Raw genomic sequence first — 14,945 nt, forward strand, 5'->3', positions numbered from 1 at the left:
AGTTATCACTCTTTCTTTAATTGTTGCAACAAACTCCTCATCGCAGCAAGAAGAAAGTGTACTGGACTGTGAAAAAGAAGCAAAATAAAAACAGTGACGTTTCTCGAATAGAAAGAGCAATGTAGAGCTTTCGAGCAGAGAAGTGGCGTCGTGATGAAGTGAGTAGAGTGTCAGACTGTGAAGTTGGCGAACCATGTTCCATCATCTTTCGGGCTTGCACTCGGGAGAGCGACAAATAAATAGGCACGCGCAAACGCTATGAACTCAGTCTCCGACTCGCCTTGAAGATGGCTGGGAGGTTTCTAGCCGAAGTATCGCAAGAAGAATTGTCGCTGTCCCGAGTGCACGCCCGAAAGATGATGGAACATTATGTCCGCCGGGAAAACTTCAAGAATCGAATTGGTGAACCATGTTTAAACACCCCTCATGCCAATTTTTTTCCGCTGTTAATTGTATTCAAATTTGGTGTAACGTCCATTTGCAACAACGAGGTTTAATGTAGGGGTCTACAATGACGATTGATTCTGCACAACTATTCAATTAGAGCCGAAGCCGGCCCGGGTGGCCGTGCGGTTCTAGGCGCTACAGTCTGGAACCGCGAGACTGCTACGGTCGCAGGTTCGAATCCTGCCTCGGGCATGGATGTGTGTGATGTCCTTAGGTTAGTTAGGTTTAAGTAGTTCTAAGTTCTAAGGGATTGATGACCTCGGAAATTAAGTCCCATAGTGCTCAGAGCCATTTTTATTAGAGCTGAAAAAAGGTGGCTTCCGAATGGGAACCGCAAACGTTTGATGACAAGACGACAAGTGAACCGAATCCTCCACCGTAAAACACATCTGGTGTGTCATACATGGCATTAGTGGCAGTGCGTGTATAATATTATAGGAATCTCTTATCGACGCACCTAATTTGCACGACTGGTGAATGTCTCCTTTCCCGATATAGGTTCGTACGAATGTGAATGCGATGATTCCCGAGGAAATGATTAAAACATAATTTTTTGTCACATATGCTGCAACAAATGAACGCAACACTTTCATGAACACAGAGTTCCTTTGTGCTCTGTCAAAACATTTTTTTTTTTAAGTTTGGTTCCGTTTTGGAAGTCTTGACTCTTGAATTCCTTTGTTGTAATATAGTAAACACCCGTTTATTTGTTATTTTCATTTCTGTGAGACGTCTATGTGGTATCTCGTCTGCTCTCACTTTTCATTACGTTTATGGCAGAAAGATAGAGCTTTAACAATGCTTATAGAAGCACTGATTAACTGTTTGGATCTCTGTGAGCGTGTGAAAAATGGGGTAGCTGGTACGGACGGTCAGAGGCCGGTGTAACGGGCGAGAATGTGATAGATACACTATGTGATCAAAAGTATCCGGACACATGGCTGAAAATGACTTACACGTTCGTGGCGCTCTCCATCAGTAATGTTGGATTTCAATATGGTGTTGGCCCACCCTTGGCCTTGATGACAGCTTCCACTCTCGCAGGCATACGTTCATTCAGCTGCTGGACGGTTTCTTGGGGAATGGCAGCCACTATTCCAAAGACTATTATAAAGCGCTACTTCGCTTGCAGTTACTGTGTGTCCGCCAGGGTCTATAGCCGTCTTTTCGTAGTTGAAATCTTTATTGCTGCATTAGGTGTTGCTCCGGGGCTGGATGCTCATTACTGAAACTCAATACCCCCTCTACTCCTGTGGTACATGGTTGTTTTATATCGCTTGTAATTGACTCTAGTTGCATGCAGCCCTCTTCAGTCTCTCTGTCGAACATTTCCTTGGAGCCTTCCCTCGACGAGTCATCGCTTTAATGTTTGATTATGTCTCTAAATCGTGCTCGGGAAACTTCCATTACGTACATTGGAAAGTTCCCTATTATTCCGTTGACCTCAACCCTCGGCGCCACTGGCGAGATGGCAGGTAATACCACTTGCTGTCGTGTTTGACCCTCGAAGAAGCAAACAATGTCCAGCTGCTTTGGAAAGCGTTATGTGTCCCCGATACCGTGTTGGCTTCTCTCTGTCGTAAACATGAGCCGTCTTGCATACGAAACTCGACTCGCTTCCCTCGTCATAATCTGTATGTAATAAAATTTATTAAATATTCTAAGGGCACGACACACAGCATCATCTTTTAAAAACTCCACTTTTGCGTACTGCATGATTGACGTATCCATGTACGACGTCTGCGATGGAGCGAGCGTTGCCAGATTGCATTCGCCGTCACCATGTATGGTCTCTCATTTGGCATCATAGTGTGGAATGCCGTTGGTTACAAGAAAAGAAACACCTCTGATTCGTATAGCCGGTAATTTGGACAGCTGCCTCTACATTTATGACGTCCCAAGGGCGGTCGCAGTGCCATGTTCTGGAGATGTCTGTGATTTTAGCTTTCAACAAAATATCGCAAGTCCACAAGCTCCCTCTCCTGTCCTGCCCTACCTCGATATAAAGACCTTCGAACATTGCCCTGGCGTGCACGTCCCCAGGTACCTCACCCACTGGAAACGTCTGGCCATGGCGCACCCACAGACTGGGTCGCCGTCTCTCACCGTCTAAGCTCAGTCCCGACTCCTGCCCAGCCAAGTTAGAGCTACATTTGCTGCCAGATCTGGCAATTCTGTGTACCAAACTGCGAACTCTATATGCCCATATAAATTTAGTGATGTGTACTTCCTCCTCTACTGCATACGTTTAGTAAACAGAAATTAAACGCCAGTAGTTATGAGTGTGTGAAAATTAACAATATAAATTCTCGAAGGGTGTGAAGTATAGTGTTTCTGTATGTCTTATTCTTTTAGTTTTGACGTATTTACTATTGCTCTGCTTTTCTTCATTCGATTTGTTAATAGCCTTACCACTTAGCCGTCCTTTGGTTTTAATTGATATACGCGGTCTAGAGACATTAATGTGACCACCGACTCTGTTCGACGTCAACGTCCAATAACCATTCACCGAGGGTAGGTTGCAACGCTAGCCGTGGAGAGCGTCTGAAGCGTGTCGGAGGGGAGCGAGGTGAGACACGGAAAACACTGCTGTCGTTATAATCATCTTGATGTTGAAACTCTTTTATCTGTGTTAGCTTTAACAATAACATATGTTTCTGAATGGGGTCCGCCTTTACGAAAACACAATTGTTTTTGTGCCAGATACGTTTCACTGCAGTTGGGGCATCATCAGTGGTTTTTTATTGTTATGGCTGTTAATCATAAGGAATGTTGTTTACTGCTTAAATACATACAAATATTAGTTTCTAAATTGTAATTACAGGTCTTTGAGGAGCACATAAAATTGTGTACTCATACCTTCTTACTACATGGTGTGGTTTTCCTGCTGTATTGCGTTTTCATAGTGTCTGTTTTTCTTTACAGTTTGTCACTTGCAACTATATGGAACTTAATGTAGGCAAAACATTTACTCAAAAATTACGATTTCTAAACTGTTGTGGCTATGCCTGAGATTAATAATTTATGTGAAAGGTTGTGTGTGTGTGTGTGTGTGTGTGTGTGTGTGTGTGTGTGTGCCTATTTACATTACGTTTCATATACGGTTTCTTTTTTCGTCATCTTCTTCATTGACAAGTTCAGTGTTTTGAGTTGTCACTGTCACTGTATATCAGCTGTGATAACACGATGGCGGACAGTGGAACAGTAGAAGGTGTGAAATTGGGAGACAGTGGAACAGTTGAAGATGACACTGACGTTTGTTTTGGGGGGCGATGGGGGGGAGGGCGTAGGTTTGAGGATTTATCATTATTGTTATTATATATTTATTTATTTATTTTTAGTTTTATGTGTGTGTATGTATCTGTCTTGTGTGTTTGTGGAGAGGGGGAGAGGGAGTTCTATAGGTTGGTTTTATCGAAGAATTTGTAAATAATACCAACCTATAGAACTGAAAGCAGACAGGCTGTATAATCGCCAGCGGCCCTGCCGCAGTGGTAACACCGGTTCCTGTCAGATCTCCGAAGTTAAGCGGTGTCGGGCTGGGCTAGCACTTGGATGGGTGACCATCCGGTGTGCCGAGCGCTCTTGGCATGCGGGATACACTCAGCTCTTGTGAGGCAAACTGAGGAGCTACTAGACTGAGAAGTAGCGGCTCTGGTCTCGAAAACTGACATACGGCCGGGAGAGCAGTGTGCTGACCACATACCGCTCCATATCCGCATCCAGTGACGCCTGTGGTCTGAGGATGACACGGCGGCCAGTCGGCACCTTTGGGCCTTCGTGGCCTGTGCGGGAGGAGTTTTAGTTTTTAGACACGCTGTATCAGTAGTCGGAAGGGTCAAGACCAGAGGGCATTGCCCGGGTGATCTCGTCATTCTGGGAGACACAATGGATCAACACAAATATGCATCTATCCTTGAGAGAATGTCCACCACTAAATGTAGCTTGTTTCTCCTTAGAGTGACGGCATGTACCAGCAATATGTCTCATAGCTTACAGTGTACGTGCGTGGTTCGAAGAGCGCTACGATTCGTTTACTGTGCCCCCTGGCCACCAAACTCCCAGGATTTAAACCCAATCGAGAAACTGTGGGACCACCTCCATCGGACTGTTCGCACTCTCAATCCTTGACAGAGAGACCAGACGTCGATAGTCACTGCACTGAACTGGGCAAGGCTTTACACCTCTGTTAGTACCTGCGAGAACCTCGTTAACTGTTTTCCTGCACGTCTCGCTGCGATCCGCGCTGCAAAAATTGTTGTTTACGCTTTTCAAAGGTGGTGGACTGGACGACGCTGTATTTCTGTCGTCCTAATTTTTTTCAGGCGAGTGGGTTTCTGGAGCCAGGCGATATCGATTCTTACTTCCATCTTTCATTGTCGTCCCTGTACCTTGTTCTCTTGTCTTCTTTGAGGCAGACTATTTATGGTGGCGCTGGTGCGCAAGTCGGGGAGAGTGGGTCCGCGCATGAGCCGAGTCAGTCTGTGACGTGACGTGCTTTCCATGCTGTCGTTGTGGGGAGTTGGCGACACCGTGTCACGTGGCACGGCCGTATGCCGAGAGGGCCAGTTGAGGTGGAGCGGCGAAGAAGAAGCGTGGGCCGCTGCCGGAAAGTACTGAAGTTGCTTTGAGACGACTGGCCAGTGCCGACCAGTATTTGCCAACACCTCGAGAGCTATGTGGATGGATGGCGTGTGGATTTCACATGAAGAAGGAAAAATTAATCGCCAAACTTTCGTGGTGGGTTCCTTCTATATATAATGAATATTATTGTTTATTTAAGGACTGTTGACTGTTGCAGTTGCTCGTGCTAGAGGCCAGCAAAACTTTCACTGCAGTGTTTGCGAGGCGAGTTATGTTCTGGAACGGTCATGAAATTATGTTACTGAAGTGGCTAGAAATGGCGCCTCGCATTTGTAAGTTTGGATTTGGTGTTTAGTGGCACTCTGAAGGTAGCTGGTTCACTTGAACGTCATTTCTTAATTTAGTGATAGATTTAGAATTTTGTGGTTTTACGAATTACTGGTAGTTGTGTTGTTCGTTAATAATTTCTTGTGTCTGTGTGGAAGGCAAGTGGCTATGATAAATATAGGTCACATTTTGTTTTATGGTCGGATAGAGGCATTGTGTATGTGGGTCTGTGGCATAGGGGCCGTGATTATTGCTTTAGCCACCTATTGAAATGACAGTTTTCTATTCCAATTTTAAATGCCTATCTGAAGGTTGATTGTCACGTTAGGTACTGCACGTTTGATTTATGTGGTGTAAGCCATTCAGGAAAGACAGATTATCTTGTAATGTGCACCTTAAGTCATTAGGTGTGCACTGACACATTTTTTCACGTAGTATATGGATTTTTTTTTATCAAAGGATACTAAGCTCCTTAATTCTCTTCATCGGATAACTTGTAATACGTTTATATTAAGATATTGCTTATGTGTATAGTGGTCGACGCGAGCAAACCGCGCCCCGCGAGCTTGGAGTGTGACGGAAATCTCAGGATTTGAACTCAGGGCCGTCAGGACCCAATTAACGGGCGATTTCTCTATTCCAACGAGAGGCTTGTTTTAGGCAGAAGATTTCCTACTGCCCAGAGTTGAGTACAAGTTCGCCCTTTGGATCGTGTGTTTGTGAAATTGTAATAAATTAACGTTTGCTCGCGTCCATCACATGTTCATCAAATTGACGTTTTGCCTTAACCTTGCATAAAGTCTAGAATCTTCCGGACGTTGAGTCTAGTATAATGCTAAGTGTAAACAGAACAATTAACAGTACCACTCAGGTCAGATACCATGAGATTAATTTTACCTTTTCAGTAAATGTAAAACTGAGTGACAAAGGCTATAACCGACATTGTAAACATTTGGTTTTCTATTATTTTGGGGTCCGCAGCTCGTGGTCGTGCGGTAGCGTTCTCGCTTCCCGCGCTCGGGTTCCCAGGTTCGATTCCCGGAAGGATCAGGGATTTTCTCTGCCTCGTGATGACTGGGTGTTGTGCGATGTCCTTAGGTTAGTTGGGTTTAAGTAGTTCTAAGTTCTAGGGGACTGATGACCATAGATGTTAAGTCCTTTAGCGCTCAGAGCCATTTGAACCATTATTATTTTGGTTGTTGTTACTGGCACGTGAAGGGGCCGTTGTCACAGGTGTGAAGGTTGATATTGTGAATACTGATTGTGGGTAGGGACTTGATATGCAAAGGTTGTTGATTTATTATTATTGCTGATGAATTCATGTGTATGTGTAATCGATAAAGAAGTGTTGCAACTACAAACTGGTTGCGTTACTGGTATACAAGGTTAGAGCGTGGAAACGCCACAGAAGCGAGGGCAGGCAATATCCTGCTAAACAGTCGCATCAGTTGCAGCCAGCTCTTACCGCTGCACACAGCTGGGTAGAATATCTACCGTACAAACCAGTCTGTGGGAATAACGTCTTAGGCCAGCCTTCCTGCTAAAGAGTAAACACACTCAGTCCTAGTTCAGACAATTGGTCCCTCGTCTGTGAGCAATGTAATAGCTGCTTAAAGACGGAGTTGATTGCTTTGTTACGTTCTGTTCCTAATGAGCTTTCTGCCGACTGGTCACTAAACCGTAATGAATAAGTGGTCACTTGCTGCCGCCTCTTGCTTCACTGTTTGCCCTTAAGCATCTCCGACCGAGCAGCTGAGTGTCGGACTGGGGCGACCGGCGCCGCTGTCGGCTGCGGGTTTCCTTAGCGGGAGCGCCACACAGCCACACAGCTGCCACTCGGCTGCTGACCTGACCTCTCCTGTCCTGTCCTGTCCTGTCCCAGCCGCCGTGGGACGGCGCCGCGCTCAAGTCACACCACGGTTCGGCTCGGGCCCGCTTCCGCGTCTCGCTGTTGCCTTGCCCCTCACTGGCTGCTCGCACCAAACACTGCTTCGAGCTAGCAGCAAAGGCGACGAAATTTAGGCTTTAGTGGTCCAATTGTTGACATATTCCTTTACAGCATTTGCCTCTAGATCTTTGGCCAACGTTTCTCGTCGTCATGATCATCATCATCTCCTTGCAACAAAAGGCTCTTATAGTTATTCTATTGTCATTCACAGTCACCGATGTCCAATCGGTTCTCTCTTTCCAGTTTTCCGATAATTCATCATTTTTGTTGGAAATCTACACTCCTGGAAATTGAAATAAGAACACCGTGAATTCATTGTCCCAGGAAGGGGAAACATTATTGACACATTCCTGGGGTCAGATACATCACATGATCACACTGACAGAACCACAGCCACATAGACACAGGCAACAGAGCATGCACAATGTCGGCACTAGTACAGTGTATATCCACCTTTCGCAGCAATGCAGGCTGCTATTCTCCCATGGAGACGGTCGTAGAGATGCTGGATGAAGTCCTGTGGAACGGCTTGCCATGCCATTTCCACCTGGCGCATCAGTTGGACCAGCGTTCGTGCTGGACGTGCAGACCGCGTGAGACGACGCTTCATCCAGTCCCAAACATGCTCAATGGGGGACAGATCCGGAGATCTTGCTGGCCAGGGTAGTTGACTTACACCTTCTAGAGCACGTTGGGTGGCACGGGATACATGCGGACCTGCATTGTCCTGTTGGAACAGCAAGTTCCCTTGCCGGTCTAGGAATGGTAGAACGATGGGTTCGATGACGGTTTGGATGTACCGTGCACTATTCAGTGTCCCCTCGACGATCACCAGAGGTGTACGGCCAGTGTAGGAGATCGCTCCCCACACCATGATGCCGGGTGTTGGCCCTGTGTGCCTCGGTCGTATGCAGTCCTGATTGTGGCGCTCACCTGCACGGCGCCAAACACGCATACGACCATCATTGGCACCAAGGCAGAAGCGACTCTCATCGCTGAAGACAACACGTCTCCATTCGTCGCTCCATTCACATCGTCGCGACACCACTGGAGGCGGGCTGCACGATGTTGGGGCGTGAGCGGAAGACGGCCTAACGGTGTGCGGGACCGTAGCCCAGCTTCACGGAGACGGTTGCGAATGGTCCTCGCCGATACCCCAGGAGCAACAGTGTCCCTAATTTGCTGGGAAGTGGCGGTGCGGTCCCCTACGGCACTGCGTGGGATCCTACGGTCTTGGCCCTGCATCCGTGCGTCGCTGCGGTCCGGTCCCAGGTCGACGGGCACGTGCACCTTCCGCCGACCACTGGCGACAACATCGATGGACTGTGGAGACCTCACGCCCCACGTGTTGAGCAATTTGGCGGTACGTCCACCCGGCCTCCCTCATGCCCACTATACGCCCTCGCTCAAAGTCCGTCAACTGCACATACGGTTCACGGCCACGCTGTCGCGGCATGCTACCAGTGTTAAAGACTGCGATGGAGCTCCGTATGCCACGGCAAACTGGCTGACACTGACGGCGGCGGTGCACAAATGCTGCGCAGCTAGCGCCATTCGACGGCCAACACCGCGGTTCCTGGTGTGTCCGCTGTGCCGTGCGTGTGATCATTGCTTGTACAGCCCTCTCGCAGTGTCCGGAGCAAGTATGGTGGGTCTGACCCACCGGTGTCAATGTGTTCTTTTTTCCATTTCGAGGAGTGTATTTTCTATCATTCATATAATCCTTCTATTTCTTTCTCTCCCATCTTGTCATTAACTGAAATTTTTTAAAATCTTTGTTATTGTTTCATTCATGTTATCCATTTTATTACAGCCCCTTACGTATCTCACGAACGTCAGCACTGTATACATGCTGTTAGATCACTCTTGGGATTTTTACCCAGTGAGAGTGAAATGAGACGTCATAACGACAGTAGATTTCCAGAATTAGATTTTCACTCTGCAGCGGAGTGTGCGCTGATATGAAACGTCCTGGCAAATTGAAACTATGTGCCAGACCGAGACTCAAACTCGGCACCTTTGCCTTTCGCGGGCAAGTGCTCTACCATCTGAGCTATCCATGCTAAAGAAGCAAGGCAAAGGTCCCGAGTTCGAGTCTCAGTCCAGCACACAGTTTTAATCTGTCAGGACGTTTCGATAGTAGATTTGTTCAAATAATTTCCTTATTCCGGCCCTGAGTCGCAGTACATCATGAACAGTTTAGTAGAGGCGTCCAGTTGTCTCTGATGTGAAACAATAGACTTACAGCATTGCTGACAGTGAAAAGAGCATGCCCAGCGTAGGAGCCACTCGAATGTCGCCGTCAGTGACGTCTCCGGCTGCGACCGTGATGATAGCGTGGCGGCGCAGCTGACGATGACTGTGAACTTCCTCCAGCAAGCAAGCAGCTCCTATGTCACGTAGGGCAGGCTGTCCTGTCTCATGGTCAAGCTCTGGACCCCATACTGAATTCTGGGACATCGCTCCAGGTGCCTCAGGCTCGAGGTGTAGGCCGTGATACTGAGATGAGAATCATTTAGTACACGAATGGTTGAGACTTACGTGCTACAGACTACGTTCGTTTAGGCATTAAGGCATGTAGTCTAAACACTTCCACGGGACAAGTGAGGAAAGGTTTCCGTCCTTCCGCCAGCACACTGCAGCGTCGGCTGTTGCTGTACCGAACCCAGTCGGCTCCACTTCACAACGCCAGTCTCTCGTGTTTTGCTTTGCAATGCATAACACTCCGGCCTGCCTGCGACTGACTGTTGCAATTCCCTACCACTCTGGGGTATTTTTTGACTGAGTAATCAATACGGTACAATACATTTCATTGCAACCACTTACATGTCTCACCAGCTTCAGCACTATTCCGTGTATACCTGACCTTTTTTTCTGCTGTATCTAATTCGGAAACATAAAAAAGAGTAAATACAGTCATAACTCTATAGAATTCCATTGTCTTTCATTTCTTGTGTTTCATTCCAAAGTACTTGCAACTCTTCAGTTCATAATTTGAAATTTGTCGACCTTCTCTCAATGTCAATGTTATAGTTAAAACTAGTATTTAACTGAAGCGGGATACTTCTTATAAAATTTCTCATGTATTATTATTTTCTATCTGACTGATTTCTTCCCTTGGAAAACCATTACCTTTGAGTTATTTGCAGATATAATTAAATTGCAACATATAACTTTTTGGTTCAGTTTATATAGGGTGTCTCCTAAGAGTCACCAGGCACATTTTCGGCAGATACTTGCAACTGTGTTTTTGCAGAGAGTAGCTGGAGCCACTTCAGACAATCAGTGCTCATCACGTCTTTCAGGTTACGCCCAGTGTCGATGGAAGTGGCGGTTTGTTTCCCATTATAAACAAAACAATTTCAAAATGGAATTTTGCTTGTCCATTCGATAGAGCGCTGCCAAATTAATCTACTCCGATATTTCTTCTACGGATACTTATTAAGAGGGACAGCAAAATACGAAGCATAAACACAGTCCAGCAGAGACTCAGTAGTGCTGCATGCTTCGCGATAGCAGTCAGTGCGGTGCTATCGCTGCTCGAGTAAACACGGTCCCTCTTAATACACAGCGATAAAAAAAAGAAAAAAAACATATCGCACTACATTAATCTGAGTGGTCACTCATACTGGACCAATCTGAGAGCGCTCTGTTCGAATGGTCATGCAAAATTCCACTTTAGAAACCACTGTGTTTGTCCGTCGACACTGGGCTACGCGATGAGAACTATTTACTTGAGGCGACTCCAGTTACACAACGCAAAACGAAATTTGAAATACGTGCCGAAACACCAGAGGAAATACGCCTGACCACTCTTAGCAGAGACACCCTGTATACTGCCCGTTGTCTGTTATCTTCTGTTTTCTGTGCTATTATCTGCTCATCAGTACATATCTTGGTATTTCATGGTATGCTCCATCGCAATTTAATTCCATGTATTTCACCTGGTAACTGCGTCGTCAGTATACAAACTATGGCATTAAAAGTTCATTTGAGGTTTCACAACCTCAAATTATAACCATTTTCATGTTTACATATAGACTCTTTATGGTATTAATAAATCTTAGTATAATATTTTATTTCTTATATTTTCTACAAAGGAGGTCTTTCTACTTAGGCAAAGACTTTCTCGCAATGAGTAACTACTCACTGCATTCCTTCGATAAATTTACGACCTTTTTAAGTACTTCGTCTTATTATGAATGTATAATCATTACACGAACGTCCCTTCCTGAAGCCTGATTGTTGTTCTGAAATTGCTACGGTGTTTGTTCAAAAACTGATTTAAAATGGATCTGTAAGGTATGCTCAGTGACTTCGAATGTGGATTAGGCACTGGATGTCACATGGATAACAAAGGCACTATTGTTGCTTCAACCCACCCACATTTGCCTCGCAGCTGAATCAACACCAGGCAGGCCTCACGTTCTGACGCACAGCGACCATCGAGCAGACGCTCTCGCGTGATGGATCACGCTATACACTATACGCTGTGACAGTCCGATGGAAGAGTTTGGGTTTGGCGAATGCTTGGAGAACACTATCTGCAGTCAATAGTATTGGCAACAGTGAAGTACGTGCGTGGCGGTACTGTACGAAGGTGTTCTTCATGGTTAGTGGGTGGTCCCTTGCGGCGCTCAAGAAAATGCTAAATGAAAAAGGATATAAACACTTTTTACAGTATTGTGTACTGCGTATGCTAGGGGAAGATTTTAAAGATGATGACTGATTGTATCAGCATAACAGTGCATCCTATCATAAAGTAGCATTTGTAAAGCAGTGGTTTGGGCCAACAAAATTCCTGAAATGGATTGGCCTGTCCTGGTCAGATCCCAATGGAACACCTTTGGAAAGAGTTTAACATGGACGTCACTCCAACCACCACCATTCGAAATCATTACCTTCTCTGGTTTGGTCTTTTGAGAAAATATGTTACCCACCATTTCTCTACGGAAATTCAGAAACCTCGTTCAAAGAATCCTTATCAGAGTTCAAGCTATCATAAACGCGAATGGTAGACATACCCCATATTAATGTCTACTGTTAGGTGTCCGGATACTTTTGATCAGATAGTGTATAGCCATCAGTGTAATAGAGCTAGAAGCGCGTTACACATGCCTGGAAATGCTATTTCAAACTTAGACGGTGCGCACATTGTCTTTCTATTCTCAGACGGAGCACACCGAACTGGCAAACGTTTAGCTGCTACTCTTTCGCCTTCTGGACACACACCCACACTCAAACGCGCACACTCACACTGGCACTAAACACACAGACACTCACACAGAGCCCACAAAAATGCATACAGAAACAGGTCACAGATACTTGAATAATTACACTCGAAAGTTGGCAATAACATTCTGTCTTTGCCAATAACAGTTTCAAGACAACTGTGCAAGAGCATAGAGCGCCAGTGTCGTGAAGACCTTCCTTAAGCATGCAGGAATCAACTGAATGGAGTGATCTGTTGACATGAAACATTGCGCGCTTAGGACTAGAAGCTGAATGGCATTAGGACGGCCGCAGTCGAATAGTAGAGCAGCCGTGAGTATAATTTGTGTTATCAGCCCTCCTTTCACAGTAATGAACAGATCTGATATACTTGATGTCTGTTCTTTCCGAAATAACAGAAACCGTTTTGGTTTAGATATGCAGCCACAATGAATCAAGACACAAAGTAACTAAAGACGATAGCTGCCAATGGGGATTGATTGGCTCGTATATCAAAGTGGCAAGATGAACATTTGTGACGGAGCAGGATGCGAACCCGGGTCCCCTGTTCACAAGGCAGATGCCCAGATGCCATCCGGACACAGTGGTCACCGCAACCGCACGGACAGCCTTAGCACGCCTCCCGCCAGACTCAGAATCCTCAGCTTACACCAGGCACTACTGATGTAGCCCCCCTGTTCATTAGCCCCATTGAGTTCCAGTTTGATGCGCATTGGCACTGAAGGGATGATCGGCCACCAATGACACAGCATTTCGGATGGACATTATTAAAACGAAGGCGTTTTTCGTTGCGCAGGAATCTTCTCACGAAAAGCCAAACTTTCTCTTCCGAATGCGAAAATAATTCGTTGACGACGACCTATATAGGGGGAAACGATCACCACCATAAAATAAGGGAAATCAGAGCTCTTACGGACAGACAATAAGTAGACGTTCGTTCCTTCCGCGCGCTATCCGCGATACACAGGGTGGTCAGAAAGTGTCTGAAACGCTTGTAGGGATGTTGCAGGGCAGGTTGTACTGAGATATGAATGTCACGAGAGAAATTCGATACGTTGCGTCGTTGCCGGGTTATTTAGCATTGTTCTTTTGGAGAGATGAGCTTCTTCACTGAGGGGATCATTGGCCACTCTCGTCTTAATAATATTTGGTGTCTCTTTTCTTTCGGACACGACATAACAGACCTGCTTATATGCAACGAAACAACGATCTTCAGAGGGTGGGCACAGATACAGACAATGACAGCGACAAAAGTGACACTAATAGGATGAGTAGGAGGAGGAGGAAGATCAGATCTAACAGCAAACAAGATACATAGAACTATGAACCAGATGTAACGTGTCAAAATACACTGACAAATTGTACACATCAGTCAAATAATAGTTACAGATAGCGAACACCGGCGTAAATATACTGTAACGTACTGGCAGTCTAGCCAAGAAAGCATCCAATGCTGTACATGGATGAGCACCTAATGTTAATGTATAGTATTAGTAATGCCATTTATCTACTGCTAACTATTAACTATTTTTTTGTGACAGGCTGTCAACTGTTTAAAGAAACCATTTCGAGATACTCACCGGTGAGGGCTGAAACAAATATCTCCTCTATCTCATCATCCATTTACGTTCTTCTTCAAACAACAAAATTTTATTTATTTTTCAATCTCAAATTATTTGTTATTTCTTTAAAAAATATTCATCCTGTGTCAAATGTTATAGACAAAAACCAAATAAACAACTACAGGAAGGGTGACAAACTAAATCTGTAATACGTACGACTTGTTTTAAAATATCTGGGAACAGGTCTTTAAACTTGCAATAAGTAAATTCATACATAATTTAGTAAATGCAGTGCTGATTAAACCTGCACCAACGGAAATTGAACAGCAAATTTCGCATGCATATCACCTGTTCTTTCCGCAGGCGGCATTTTTATTCGCTTCAAAAATAAGCCTTATATGTGAGTGTCTGTCTGTGTGTGTGTGTGTGTGTGTGTGTGTGTGTGTGTGAGGGGGGGGGGGGGGGTTGTCCGTGCGAACGTCCGTATATCAGAAGGGCAATGTGCTCGCCTCTGGTAACTCGTGCAATAGAACAAGTTTCCTTTTCTGAGATTATGAGAAATTACCTTCATTTATTAAGGTTGTTAGTGGTATAAGAAATTGATGTAGATAACGCAAGGACCTATGTCGTCAGACAAGTAAATATCTTGAATTTGACCTTAACGAACGAAAATCGAAATCTAAAGACACATTTCGTTTGCCACGAGACTTCAGCTCTGAGTGTTGTAGTGACAAATAGAACTGATGCCAAAAGATAGTTGAAACAGCTAAAAATCAGCAAGAACGTGAATACCTTAGACTCAGACGCTATACGCGAAATAGCGAGAGAGTTAGCTCCTGTTTTTA

This window comes from Schistocerca gregaria, chromosome 5 (assembly GCF_023897955.1).
Source record: "Schistocerca gregaria isolate iqSchGreg1 chromosome 5, iqSchGreg1.2, whole genome shotgun sequence".
In the NCBI taxonomy this organism is placed as follows: Eukaryota; Metazoa; Arthropoda; class Insecta; order Orthoptera; family Acrididae; genus Schistocerca; species Schistocerca gregaria.